We start from the raw sequence: 10,802 nt of genomic DNA, 5'->3' as shown, positions 1-10,802 counted from the left end.
AATCCTGGGCAGGATTCTGTTCGAATCCTGGGCAGGATTCTGTTCGAATCCTGGGCAGGATTCTGTTCGAATCCTGGGCAGGATTCTGTTCGAATCCTGGGCAGGATTCTGTTCGAATCCTGGGCAGGATTCTGTTCGAATCCTGGGCAGGATTCTGTTCGAATCCTGGGCAGGATTCTGTTCGAATCCTGGGCAGGATTCTGTTCGAATCCTGGACAGGATTCTGTTCGAATCCTGGACAGGATTCTGTTCGAATCCTGGACAGGATTCTGTTCGAATCCTGGACAGGATTCTGTTCGAATCCTGGACAGGATTCTGTTCGAATCCTGGACAGGATTCTGTTCGAATCCTGGACAGGATTCTGTTCGAATCCTGGACAGGATTCTGTTCGAATCCTGGACAGGATTCTGTTCGAATCCTGGACAGGATTCTGTTCGAATCCTGGACAGGATTCTGTTCGAATCCTGGACAGGATTCTGTTCGAATCCTGGACAGGATTCTGTTCGAATCCTGGACAGGATTCTGTTCGAATCCTGGACAGGATTCTGTTCGAATCCTGGACAGGATTCTGTTCGAATCCTGGACAGGATTCTGTTCGAATCCTGGACAGGATTCTGTTCGAATCCTGGACAGGATTCTGTTCGAATCCTGGACAGGATTCTGTTCGAATCCTGGACAGGATTCTGTTCGAATCCTGGACAGGATTCTGTTCGAATCCTGGACAGGATTCTGTTCGAATCCTGGACAGGATTCTGTTCGAATCCTGGACAGGATTCTGTTCGAATCCTGGACAGGATTCTGTTCGAATCCTGGACAGGATTCTGTTCGAATCCTGGACAGGATTCTGTTCGAATCCTGGACAGGATTCTGTTCGAATCCTGGACAGGATTCTGTTCGAATCCTGGACAGGATTCTGTTCGAATCCTGGACAGGATTCTGTTCGAATCCTGGACAGGATTCTGTTCGAATCCTGGACAGGATTCTGTTCGAATCCTGGACAGGATTCTGTTCGAATCCTGGACAGGATTCTGTTCGAATCCTGGACAGGATTCTGTTCGAATCCTGGACAGGATTCTGTTCGAATCCTGGACAGGATTCTGTTCGAATCCTGGACAGGATTCTGTTCGAATCCTGGACAGGATTCTGTTCGAATCCTGGACAGGATTCTGTTCGAATCCTGGACAGGATTCTGTTCGAATCCTGGACAGGATTCTGTTCGAATCCTGGACAGGATTCTGTTCGAATCCTGGACAGGATTCTGTTCGAATCCTGGACAGGATTCTGTTCGAATCCTGGACAGGATTCTGTTCGAATCCTGGACAGGATTCTGTTCGAATCCTGGACAGGATTCTGTTCGAATCCTGGACAGGATTCTGTTCGAATCCTGGACAGGATTCTGTTCGAATCCTGGACAGGATTCTGTTCGAATCCTGGACAGGATTCTGTTCGAATCCTGGACAGGATTCTGTTCGAATCCTGGACAGGATTCTGTTCGAATCCTGGACAGGATTCTGTTCGAATCCTGGACAGGATTCTGTTCGAATCCTGGACAGGATTCTGTTCGAATCCTGGACAGGATTCTGTTCGAATCCTGGACAGGATTCTGTTCGAATCCTGGACAGGATTCTGTTCGAATCCTGGACAGGATTCTGTTTGAATCCTGGACAGGATTCTGTTTGAATCCTGGACAGGATTCTGTTTGAATCCTGGACAGGATTCTGTTTGAATCCTGGACAGGATTCTGTTCGAATCCTGGACAGGATTCTGTTCGAATCCTGGACAGGATTCTGTTCGAATCCTGGACAGGATTCTGTTCGAATCCTGGACAGGATTCTGTTCGAATCCTGGACAGGATTCTGTTCGAATCCTGGACAGGATTCTGTTCGAATCCTGGACAGGATTCTGTTCGAATCCTGGACAGGATTCTGTTCGAATCCTGGACAGGATTCTGTTCGAATCCTGGACAGGATTCTGTTCGAATCCTGGACAGGATTCTGTTCGAATCCTGGACAGGATTCTGTTCGAATCCTGGACAGGATTCTGTTCGAATCCTGGACAGGATTCTGTTCGAATCCTGGACAGGATTCTGTTCGAATCCTGGACAGGATTCTGTTCGAATCCTGGACAGGATTCTGTTCGAATCCTGGACAGGATTCTGTTCGAATCCTGGACAGGATTCTGTTCGAATCCTGGACAGGATTCTGTTCGAATCCTGGACAGGATTCTGTTCGAATCCTGGACAGGATTCTGTTCGAATCCTGGACAGGATTCTGTTCGAATCCTGGACAGGATTCTGTTCGAATCCTGGACAGGATTCTGTTTGAATCCTGGACAGGATTCTGTTTGAATCCTGGACAGGATTCTGTTTGAATCCTGGACAGGATTCTGTTTGAATCCTGGACAGGATTCTGTTTGAATCCTGGACAGGATTCTGTTTGAATCCTGGACAGGATTCTGTTTGAATCCTGGACAGGATTCTGTTGGAATCCTGGACAGGATTCTGTTGGAATCTTGGACAGGATTCTGTTGGAATCCTGGACAGGATTCTGTTGGAATCCTGGACAGGATTCTGTTGGAATCCTGGACAGGATTCTGTTGGAATCCTGGACAGGATTCTGTTGGAATCCTGGACAGGATTCTGTTGGAATCCTGGACAGGATTCTGTTGGAATCCTGGACAGGATTCTGTTGGAATCCTGGACAGGATTCTGTTGGAATCCTGGACAGGATTCTGTTGGAATCCTGGACAGGATTCTGTTGGAATCCTGGACAGGATTCTGTTGGAATCCTGGACAGGATTCTGTTGGAATCCTGGACAGGATTCTGTTGGAATCCTGGACAGGATTCTGTTGGAATCCTGGACAGGATTCTGTTGGAATCCTGGACAGGATTCTGTTGGAATCCTGGACAGGATTCTGTTGGAATCCTGGACAGGATTCTGTTGGAATCCTGGACAGGATTCTGTTCGAATCCTGGACAGGATTCTGTTCGAATCCTGGACAGGATTCTGTTCGAATCCTGGACAGGATTCTGTTCGAATCCTGGACAGGATTCTGTTCGAATCCTGGACAGGATTCTGTTCGAATCCTGGACAGGATTCTGTTCGAATCCTGGACAGGATTCTGTTCGAATCCTGGACAGGATTCTGTTCGAATCCTGGACAGGATTCTGTTCGAATCCTGGACAGGATTCTGTTCGAATCCTGGACAGGATTCTGTTCGAATCCTGAGCAGGATTCTGTTCGAATCCTGGACAGGATTCTGTTCGAATCCTGAGCAGGATTCTGTTCGAATCCTGAGAAGGATTCTGTTCGAATCCTGAGCAGGATTCTGTTCGAATCCTGAACAGGATTCTGTTCGAATCCTGAGAAGGATTCTGTTCGAATCCTGAGAAGGATTCTGTTCGAATCCTGAGCAGGATTCTGTCCGAATCCTGAGCAGGATTCTGTCCGAATCCTGAGCAGGATTCTGTCCGAATCCTGAGCAGGATTCTATCCGAATCCTGAGCAGGATTCTGTCCGAATCCTGAGCAGGATTCTGTTCGAATCCTGAACAGGATTCTGTTCGAATCCTGAGCAGGATTCTGTCCGAATCCTGAGCAGGATTCTGTCCGAATCCTGAGCAGGATTCTGTCCGAATCCTGAGCAGGATTCTATCCGAATCCTGAGCCGGATTCTGTCCGAATCCTGAGCCGGATTCTGTCCGAATCCTGAGCCGGATTCTGTCCGAATCCTGAGCCGGATTCTGTCCGAATCCTGAGCCGGATTCTTTCCGAATCCTGAGCCGGATTCTTTCCGAATCCTGAGCCGGATTCTGTCCGAATCCTGAGCCGGATTCTGTCCGAATCCTGAGCCGGATTCTGTTCGAATCCTGAGCCGGATCCTGTCCGAATCCTGAGCCGGATTCTGTCCGAATCCTGAGCCGGATTCTGTCCGAATCCTGAGCCGGATTCTGTCCGAATCCTGAGCCGGATTCTGTCCAAATCCTGAGCCGGATTCTGTCCGAATCCTGAGCAGGATTCTGTCCGAATCCTGAGCCGGATTCTGTCCGAATCCTGAGCCGGATTCTGTCCGAATCCTGAGCCGGATTCTGTCCGAATCCTGAGCCGGATTCTGTCCGAATCCTGAGCCGGATTCTGTCCGAATCCTGAGCCGGATTCTGTCCGAATCCTGAGCCGGAATCTGTCCGAATCCTGAGCCGGATTCTGTCCGAATCCTGAGCCGGATTCTGTCCGAATCCTGAGCCGGATTCTGTCCGAATCCTGAGCCGGATTCTGTCCGAATCCTGAGCCGGATTATGTCCGAATCCTGAGCCGGATTCTGTCCGAATCCTGAGCAAGATTCTGTCCGAATCCTGAGCCTAATTTTCTCCCTGAATGCTGAGTAGGATTCTCTCCGAATCCTTAGCAGAATTCTCTCTGAATCATGAGTAGGATTCTCACTTCGATCCTGAGAAAAAATCTCTTCTTATTATGAGCAGAATTCTCTTTAAATTATGGGCAAGATTCTCTCTGGGCAGAGTACTCTGTAGCACAACTTCTTCAAGAATTTTGAGAATTTCAAAAAAAAAAAATATAATTTAATAAATTATCTTTTTTTTTTCTTTCATTACAGGTAAGTGTCTCAATGGTATATACCACCATCCAAAACAACTCGTGAGTATATATCATCCCAGTAAGACTCGCCAATCGTTATCCATAACATTCCGAAAAAGCACAACCAATTAGCTCACAACCTGCCCAAACACAGCAATCAGTCAGTGTGTAAGCTTTCTCCGCAACTAAAACTCTTCCTTCCCACAATTAGCACGACCGTGTCAGCCAATACAGCAATGATGTCATCCAATTTCTAAACATCTATCGACACGGCATGGTATGGCATTGTTATCGTGCGTCGTAGAGACGCTGCGATGGCGAGATCCACAATATAAACAAGACGTGACAATCGGGAAACACCCAACCGATGACGATGGTCTGAAACAAGCGTCTTTCTCTGGTCAATTGTATTGTTTGTTTTGCATGTTGAGCCCCCTGTCTTAAAAGATGCTTCAACTAACTATATACTGGAAATCAAATTAGTTGAAATGCACTTAATTTTCGAATAAAACGTGTAGTTTTTTCTTTGGTTGTGAATTCCAAAAGGTGCACAACATATTAGGAAACAGCTTTAATTATTTCAAAGTAAATTGGTGAGCTCGTTCCATAATATTTTTTATTCATCATATTTTTTTGTACAAATTTTGAAAAGTTCAGATAGCATAAGTCTAACAGTTTCACCAACTGTGATTGTCAAAACTTATTTGTTTAAAAAACTTAACACAATCTTCCCTCACAATGAGCTGTGTGACAAAGAATCATCCGTATACCAAAATGTCATCGAGAAACATAAAAACTAGGAAAAAGCAAACAATCAATCAAAACATACACACCAAACTCGATTCAAACGCCCGGATCGCCGAGTATTAGTTTCCATTTTATGCTTGATTTTATGCGAATGGCGACAATAAAAACAGCACTAAAACGTGACACCATGTACAAATATTACCACCATACCACGGCGTCGCACCGTGCGCCGTGCTCGTGTTAGAAACTTGATACCACAGTAGGTAGAGGTATCAGCTCGCCGTTCGTCCATCAGACCGAGACTTTGTCTCCGGTTGGAGCCCGCGAGGGTATCGTGTTTTTTTTTACGCTTCTAATCATTGGCGTTTGTTTAATTCTGAGAGGCGCACCGACAGGCACCGACTTCCACTGAGAGAGGGCGAGAGTTTGCAAATTTGTTTGTCCATCACGGACACGGAAGAGGTTGGTCTGCTCCTCTCTGGGGGTGGGATCGTGTCCATCACGACGGATTCGGTTGTGCTGGTCGGGTTTTGCTGTAGGCTTTTTAGCTTGAGTCAGGGTTGTAGCGAACTGGGGTTCAATATGATGTCTCATTGTTTTATTTGAAGCTGGTTGTTCCGGCAAACGTCGTACTGCCTGCGTATTGTATCTTTGGACATACAGTTTTGTAGAGAAGTGCTCCGTAAATAATAAGGAAACTATTTTTTTTGACACTTTTTCATCTGCTTTGGATCTCTTTGGGGGTGGAAGCTCAGGTAAAATATTATCTCCTGGGCGCCCATTAAAAACACCACCCCCGGCGAAGACTGGCGCTCGGGCCTAGCTATTTAGCACTGTAGTTGGAGGAAATGCCAATGCAGAACCCGTAGCTTCCGGGAAGGTAAGCCCAGCTCCCTGGGTTAGTGGGTTGGTGTCAGGCCCTGCGAGCCAGCCGTAGAAAAGACTAGCACCGGAAAATCAACAAGAGAAGAATGCGAACCGATACCAATGGCGACGACCACAGCGACGAAAAGGGACTTGCGATTGGAAGCTCGGTACGTGGAACTGCAGATCTCTCAACTTCATCGGGAGCACCCGCATACTCGCCGATATACTGAAGGACCGCGGGTTCGGAATCGTAGCGCTGCAGGAGGTGTGTTGGACAGGATCTATGGTGCGAACGTTTAGAGGTAATCATACCATCTACCAGAGTTGCGGCAACACACGTGAGCTGGGAACAGCTTTTATAGTGATGGGCGACATGCAGAGGCGCGTGATCGGTTGGTGGCCGATCGACGAAAGAATGTGCAGGTTGAGGATCAAGGGCAGATTCTTCAACTTCAGCATAATAAACGTGCACAGCCCACACTCCGGAGTACTGATGATGACAAGGACGCATTTTACGCGCAGCTCGAACGCGAGTACGATCGCTGCCCAAGCCACGACGTCAAGATCATCATAGGTGATTTGAACGCTCAGGTAGGCCAGGAGGAGGAATTCAGACCGACGATTGGTAAGTTCAGCGCCCACCAGCAGACGAACGAAAACGGCCTACGACTCATTGATTTCGCCGCCTCCAAAAATATGGCCATACGTAGCACCTTTTTCCAACACAGCCTCCATTATCGTTACACCTGGAGATCACCACAGCAGACGGAATCTCAAATCGACCACGTTCTGATTGACGGACGGCACTTCTCCGACATTATCGACGTCAGGACCTATCGTGGCGCCAACATCGACTCCGACCACTATCTGGTGATGGTCAAACTGCGCCCAAAACTCTCCGTCATCAACAATGTACGGTTCCGGCGACCGCCACGGTACAACCTAGAGCGACTGAAGCAATCGGATGTCGCCTCAGCATACGCGCAGAATCTCGAGGCCGCGTTGCCAGACGAGGGCGAGCTCGATGAGGCCCCTCTAGAGGACTGCTGGAGTACAGTGAAAGCAGCCATCAACGACGCAGCCGAGAGCACCATCGGGTACGTGGAACGGACTCGACGGAACGAATGGTTCGACGAAGAGTGCAGAACGGTTTTGGAGGAGAAGAATGCAGCGAGGGCGGTAATGCTGCAGCAAGGGAGTCGACAGAACGTGGAACGTTATAAACAGAAGCGGAAACAGCAGACCCGCCTCTTTCGGGAGAAAAAGCGCCGCCTGGTAGAAGCGGAGTGTGAAGAAATGGAACTACTGTGCCGTTCCCAAGAAACACGGAAGTTCTACCAGAAGCTCAACGCATCCCGCAACGGCATCGTGCCGCGAACCGAAATATGCAGGGATATAGACGGAGGCCTCTTGACGGACGGACGTGAGGTGATCGAAAGGTGGAAGCAGCACTTCGAGCACCTGAACGGCGTGGAGAATGTAGGCACGGGAGCCCACGGCAACGGATGAAACGACGACACGACGCCAGTGCAGCGGAGGACGGAAATAAACTCCCACGGAAGTTAAGGATGCCAATCACCAGCTAAGGATGGTATCGCAGCTGAACTCATCAAAATGGGCCCAGAAAAGTTGGCCACCTGTCTGCATCGGCTGATAGTCAGGATCTGGGAAACCGACCAGCTACCGGAGGAGTGGTAGGAAGGGGTAATCTGCCCCATTAACAAGAAAGGCGACCATTTGGAATGTGAGAACTTCAGGGCGATCACTATTTTGAATGCTGCCTACAAAGTGCTATCCCAGATCATCTTCCGTCGTCTGTCACCTAAAACAAATGAGTTCGTGGGAAGTTATCAAGCCGGCTTCATCGACGGCCGGTCGACAACGGACCAGATCTTTACCGTACGGCAAATCCTCCAGAAATGCCGTGAATACCAGGTCCCAACGCATCACCTGTTCATCGACTTCAAAGCGGCATACGACAGTATCGACCGCGCAGAGCTATGGAGAATCATGAACGAAAACGGCTTTCCTGGGAAGCTGACTAGACTGATTAAAACAACGATGGACGGTGTGCAAAGCTGCGTAAGGGTTTCGGGTGAACTATCTAGTTCATTCGAATCTCGCCGGGGACTGCGACAAGGTGATGGACTCTCATGCCTACTCTTCAACATTGCTCTGGAAGGTGTGATGCGACGAGCCGGGCTCAACAGCCGGGGAACGATTTTCACAAAATCCGGACAATTTGTGTGCTTTGCGGACGACATGGACATTATCGCTAGAACATTTGGAACGGTGGCAGAGCTGTACACCTGCCTGAAACGCGAAGCAGCAAAGGTCGGACTGGTGGTGAATGCCTCAAAAATAAAGTACATGCTGGTAGGCGGAACCGAACACGACCGGATCCGTCTGGGTAGTAATGTTACGATAGACGGGGATACTTTCGAGGTGGTGGAGGAATTCGTCTACCTCGGATCCTTACTGACGGCTGACAACAACGTGAGCCGTGAAATTCGGAGGCGCATTATCAGCGGAAGTCGGGTCTACTACGGGCTCCAGAAGAAACTGCGGTCGAAAAAGATTCACCCACGCCCCAAATGCACCATGTACAAAACGCTCATAAGACCGGTGGTCCTCTACGGACACGAGACATGGACCATGCTCGAGGAGGACCTGCAAGCACTCGGAGTTTTCGAGCGACGCGTGCTAAGGACGATCTTCGGCGGTGTGCAGGAGAACGGTGTGTGGCGGAGAAGGATGAACCACGAGCTCGCTGCACTGTACGGCGAACCCAGCATCCAGAAGGTGGCCAAAGCCGGAAGGGTACGGTGGGCAGGGCATGTTGCAAGAATGCCGGACAACAACCCTGCAAAGCTGGTGTTTGCAACTGATCCGGTTGGCACAAGAAGGCATGGAGCGCAGAGAGCACGATGGACGGACCAGGTGGAGCGTGACTTGGCGAGCATTGGGCGCAACCGAGGTTGGAGAACGGCAGCAACGAACCGTGTATTATGGAGAAATATTGTTGATTCAGTTTTATTTTGAATTTGATGTAATACTAAATAAATGAATGAATAGGCATATATAGCATATGAAAAATACGAAAAATATTCGCAAATACTTACCCACATCAGCAGTGATAGCTTTCCAAACAGTTGATTAAAATTGATGAAATTTTGCAAGAAAGAGTATGAATGTATATCATAACTGCTCACGAAATTTCATCATTATCCTAACTGTGCTTTGGACTGCAGTGGAAAAGAACCATCAGTCATGCAGATGAAAATTGGTCATGATTGTACAAAATGCTTGAATGTACCTATTTTTGTTTTTGAGCTACAATTAAAAGTATCGCACCGATCTTTATCAGATTTTGCTCAAATAATAAACATACACCAAAGAGTTTCCAGTGAAAATTTTGGCCAATTTTATCGATCCATTGCAGAGTTACAGCCGTGTTTCTGTGTCCGGATTATTGCGGATACAGATCATAATAAGGGAACCAATACCCTACAAAGTAACATAATTTTTAAAGAAAAACTTTAGCAGAGATTTTGAAAACAACATGTATTGAAAGGATAAAGAGATTTTGAAATACCCATGAAGTTTGCATGTCTCTAGATGACCGATTACACAAAGCCATGAAAATCTCAGCATGGAACGTATAGGGTAGAAGCTTCAGTTTTGGCCAGTCCGGAGTTTTGGCCATAGTGCGGTATTGAGCCTGTTGCGATCTAAATCGGCGTAAATTTATTTTTTACTAGTAGATCCTAATACAATATGATGCTTACAGCTGTGAAAACCACACATTTTGATTAAAATTTGGTAGAAAAAAATATATTTCCTTAAAAAATCTACTCCCATATATCTATTTTGGCCAGGGTGCTTCTAATTTGGCCACTCCCATAAGAAATACACGTGACTGGCCAAAATAGAAACCAAACTTAAGAATATGGCCAAAACTGCGGCAGAGCTTCTGTTTTGGCCAGGGCCACTTTTAATACAAAAATCAAATATTGGCATGATTTCTGCATTTTTCCTTCAAAATATAGATTGAAACCTTTCTTTTGACGCATTGGTTGTTTTCATAGAATTATTGGTTATTTTTATAAAAATGATTTCCCTTAGACTGGCCAAAACCGATGCCCGCACCCTATAGGACTATTTCAAAAGATAGTGTTAGTGTCTTCGGAAATATTTTTCTGTCGTACAGAATGTCGTCATTCTCTACAACTTTTCCCAAATCATCATTTTGTTTTTCCGTCTAATATGGAAGGTAGATTTTGTGGTTGAACTGATTTAAGCACATTAAAAGTTGCTTCCTTGAATATGTAAGGCATGGTACACTAATTACATAACCCTCAAATCGACAATTTCAGAACCGCCCCCCTCGCCCTTGTAAAGCTTTTTGTATGAAAATCAAACATATGTTGTTTGAATCGTATCACTAAGCTGGACTCCCTCCTTCTCCTACAGCGTTACGTAATTTGTGTGCGATGCAATTTTGCAGAGCATAATATATCATTATTTTCGTTTCTTCTCAGATTTTTGTTGAGACTTGTATTCTTTCAGAAATCTTCCACGAATTTCTCCTGGGTT

This window comes from Aedes albopictus, chromosome 3, assembly GCF_035046485.1.
Source record: "Aedes albopictus strain Foshan chromosome 3, AalbF5, whole genome shotgun sequence".
Classification (NCBI taxonomy): Eukaryota; Metazoa; Arthropoda; class Insecta; order Diptera; family Culicidae; genus Aedes; species Aedes albopictus.
The sequence above is the reverse complement of the archived record's forward strand: the minus strand, read 5'-3'. Positions refer to the sequence as shown.